Here is a 4,931-nt window from a genome sequence, read left to right as displayed (position 1 = left end):
TAGGTAGCTGTATTTAGTCATGTTTACCTCTAAAAGCATAGGGAATATGCTGTTACATCACACATTGAGTACAGATGATTATTTTGCCACTTCCTGAGGTATATCTCTGTTCTGGGATCCACAGGACAAAACCACCCCTTTAAGAGGAATGATGAAGCTGGAGGTGACTGGAAATTGTTTTATAAAAGCTGATCTGAAGTTAACTCCAAGAAAGTAGTTATAAGCATGGTTCAAGGCTGTGATAACTGCAGTGTTTACATCCAGTCACCCTATCAAGTGACCAGGCTCTGTTGTAAGCTAACTTTTCCTGTGTCACTGTGCTTCTGATGCTCATGCCTTCAAGATGTTATGGAGTCCTCACAGAAAATACTTGAGTTATCCTGAATCTTTAAAATAAGTAGCTTTGTAAGGAGTAGTTGAGGGTGATGGTTGTCACTTCTTAAAATTTGCCATTTTCTGAAATGTCAAGACAGAATTTTATCTTGCAGGGTTTCATTTAACATTTTTCAACCCTACCTTTTTGTTTTTGCAAGGTACTGCTTTACACTAAAATGGCTAACATAATTGCTCCTTTGCCTATCCAAAAAAAAAAGCCATTGTCATGCAGGTGCTTTTGACATTTTAAAAATATAGGTGGTCAGAATGAAAAAATACTTTGATGTAAGTAGATCAACTTAATTTAACCTGTTCAGCTATTCAATTCTGCCTTGTTAAGATAAATAGATTCTGAGAAGTCTGACTTGGAGGAGAAAAAAAAAGATATTGATGTCTAGTACAATGTACATGACATCAGTGCAACTAATCTTTTCTTGGCGCTTGTATTTGTCACCCTCTATTTTCATTGGCAACAATTCTCTCCAATTAAAATGAGTATTTTAGCATGGGCAAAGAAAAAAAAAATCTTTGTATTGAGGTAGATTTCTCATAGTGCTTAATACCTTGTGGTTTTAGAACCTAATTGCAGGAGTTGTGCAGTGACAGGCAGATGACATGTATTTTTCTGTTTGTCATTCTTATGTTATGATAGTTGAGGAAAAAGAGTGAACTTGTGGAAATGTTTGTTGATAAGAGGTACATATTTTAGTCCAGTATTTTGTGCAGAGCCTTTTAGAATGTAAATATATTAAAAGTAGCTGCAATGATTAAAAGTAGTTCTTCCTCTTTATGGCAATTACTCACCTTTTCAGAATGACTTCTATGACTTTCACCTCAGCATTAATACTTTAGCTGGAGGATATTTTATACTACATTTCCCAGAACACTTATGTGGGTCACATCTGAATATTCTCCAAATAAATGATAATCCCTCATTTTGATGCCAGATTGATGGCTTACGACTTTCTCATGTAGTGTCATGATCAATTCTTCTACAAAGTGCCTTGTTGTACAAAGCTGCATAATAATGTATAAAATTGTGTATTATTTATTATTTCCATCCTGAGGCTCTATTATTTCATTAGCTCTTTGACCTTTCCTGTCAGATCTTATTGTTTAAGCAGAATATTTCTGCAGAATTAGAATTTTGATCTCAATATTGATATGTGTTCCTACATTATCCTATTTTTATGCAAATGGAGTTTCTTTAGTGTTTTTAGTAGGAACTACTTTTTTTTTCAGTTCTTTCAATTTCTGGTACTATTCCCTTGCTCACACCACTGAGACTGACAGAAGCTTTGATGTTTAACAAATAAAAGTTCTTGATAAGCAAGGAGTGAAGGTCTGCTTAAAGTTTGTCTTTAACAAAACAAGCAAAATAAAATTGTTGTAGTTTAGGACTTAAAATCTTCTAGCACAAACCAGTATTTTAGTCTCAAAAATGCTGTGCTAATTCTAGAAGTTTTGATTTCTGAGCAGATTCATAATTTAGGCATCATGACTTTTTCCTTCAATAATTCTTAGTGTATACTAAAAATACAGTAATTTGTGTATAAATGTTTTAAGGTGGCACTGATATATCGTTACTTAGGACAATGTAGATTATGCTGATAATATAGTAGTCTCAGTGTGTCAGGGAAATGAAGTGCTAGGCCACTGTATTCTTGAGTTCTTGTACTGCACAAAAGTACTGATGTTACACATGCTAAATTGTCCTTCAGACTGAAATTACAGCCATGATCTGCACAGTTCATTGGATAGTGCTTGTCTGTGTTGTATTTTAATCTGTAGTCACTTCTGGGAGTATTTGAAAGCTTTAAGCTGGACCTGAGGTTCACTGGAGACCCAGTCTTTGGCAAAAGAAAAAAAGCTGTACTGCAACCAGGCTCTGCAGTGCCATAGTATTTGCACATTCCTATTGAATCAGATTCTATAAACATCTGAGTCCAGTCACAGCTGATAATATAGAAGCTACAGTTGCTTACTTTGGTCTTATCAGATATAGCTCATTAACAAAGTTGGAGTGGGAAATAAACACCAAGTATCCTCAAGAAAATACTAAACTTTACTCTGAGGAAAGTGGAATGAATTTTGATTTTTAAATGAGAATATTAGCAGAGCTAGACTTTCTTACAGACTTCCTGTTTTCTATAAAGTTTTGCTCAAAGCAATATACTGTAGCTGCTATTTAACTATTTGTTACTTTGACTATAATCTCTCATACTTTATAATGTGAGTATGACAAGCTTTGTCTTTTCTTTGGTGATCACAGAATGAACTTCATTGCAAAAAGGCATTTGAGATCATCAGATCCAACCTAAGACCTGACACCTCCTGATCAACTAAACCATGGCACTGAGTGCCGTGTCTAGTCTTGTTCTAAATGTGTCCAGGGATGGTGACTCCACCACCTCCTAGGGTAGATGATTCCAGTGCCCAATTACTCTTTCACTGAGGAATTTTTTCCTGATGTCCAATCTAAACTTCCCGTGGGTAAGCTTCCCACAGCTTAAGGCTGTGTCCTCTCGTTCTGTCAGCTGTTGCCTGTGAGAAGAGACCAACCCCCACCTGATTACAGCCACCTTTCAGGGAGTTGTACAGAGTGATAAGGTCATCTCTGAATCTCCTTTTCTCCAGGCTAAATAACCCCAGCTCCCTCAGTCGTTCCTCACAGGGTTTGTGTTCCAAGCCCCTCACCAGCCTCGTTGCCTCCTCTGGACACTTTCAAGCATCTCAACGTCCTTCCTAAACTGAGGGGCCAGAACTGGACACAGCACTCAAGGTGTGGCCTCACCAGTGCCGAGTACAGTGAAAGAATGACCTCCCTGCTCCTGCTGGCCACACTATTCCTGATCCAGGCCAGGATGCCATTGGCCTTCCTGGCCACCAGGGCACACTGCTGCTCATGTTCAGCTGCTATCACTAGTACCCCCAGGTCCCTTTCCTCCTCGGCACTATCCAGTCACTCTGTCCCAGTGTAGCACTGCAGGGGTTGTTGTGGCCAAAGTGCAGGACTCGGCACTTGGACTTGTTAAACTTAATTTTACTGGACTCTGCACATCTCTCCAGCCTGTCCAGGTCCCTTTACAAGAGCCCTCTTACCCTCCAACAGATTGACACATGCTCTCAGCTTGGTGTCATCTGCAAATTTACTGATGGTGGACTCAATCCTCTTATCCAGGTCATCAGTGAAGATATTAAACAGAACTGGCCCCAGCACAGACCCCTGAGGAACACCACTGGTGACTGGCTGCCAGCTGGATGCAGCACCATTCACCACCACTCTCTGGGCCCGGCCCTCCAGCCAGTTCTTAACCCAGCAAAGAGTGCTCCTGTCCAAGCTGTGGGCTGCCAACTTTTCTAGGAGTATGCTGTGGGAGACAGCGTCAAAGGATTTGCTTGAGTCCAGGTAGACAACATCCACAGCCTTTCCCACATCCAGACCACCTGGTCATAAAAGGAGATCAGGTTGGTTAAAGCATGATATCCCCCTCCTAAATCCATGCTGGCTGAGTCTGATTCCCCCGGTGTCAGAGACTGAAATAGTTCATGCCTTAAACATTGGTAGAAAATTTTGCTCATTATAGCAAAAACTGTATAAAGAATCTACAACCACAGAAACCTCCTTGAAGAACTTTGGACTGTAAGTCAAACTATTGAGATTAGATGAAGAGTTTTCTCTTCATCTCAGGCTTGGGGAGAAATGAACATGGCTGAGGGAAAGGAATGCATCTGCAAGAGAGCCAAATGCAACAGAAACTCTCTCCTGTCTGGTTTAGGGTGGGGGAAACCGCAGCCCACAAAAGGCAGGTTTACACTGGCTCCCCCTGAAACAGGCATGGGGGGAAGAGGTTGCGGGTGTAACTTCTGGTTAGAGTCAATGACCCATCCTCCCTTACTGTAAAACCCCCACCCCAGGAAGGCCACATCCATGGGACATTAATGTGAGAAGCAGCTGAGGGGGTATCATGATCCATCAGAGGCCCCCCAAAGCTTTCCCCAGAATCATTCCTGAAGCCTTGTGCCACAGAACTGCGTGTGATACAACAAACTCAGAGTCTGTTGTAAGAGACAATGACAAACTCCCCCTTCCCAGCGTGGTGCCTGGGTTTTCCTACCTGGCCTGAGTGTATATATACCCATCTAATTCTATGCTTCTTGGGGGGATCTTCACCAAGGGGAAGACCATCTGGAGAGGATTAATGGAAAATCGTTGGATCTACAGAGTGGTGATATTTTCCTTATTCTGTCTTTGTCACTCTCTTTCTATCCTGCCCCCCCCCCCCCCACCTCTTTTCTATTTTTTTTCTCTTGCTTTTTCTCTCTCTCTCTCATATTTACTATTAAATAAAATCCATACTATTGTCACTGGCATATGGTCTCATTTTCACCTTAATTTGGGCAGAGGCATTTCTAATAACTTTAATAATTGGCTCATGACACCTGGCCATCCTGTAGGTGCCATGTGATGGCACTCAAGATGATCTGTTCCATAATCTTCCTGGGCACCGAGGTCAGGCCGACAAGTGTGTAGTTTCCTGGATCCTCCTTCTGGC

Source organism: Zosterops lateralis (assembly GCF_965231275.1).
Source record: "Zosterops lateralis genome assembly, chromosome: 32".
NCBI lineage: Eukaryota > Metazoa > Chordata > Aves > Passeriformes > Zosteropidae > Zosterops > Zosterops lateralis.
Note: the sequence above shows the minus strand (reverse complement) of the source record.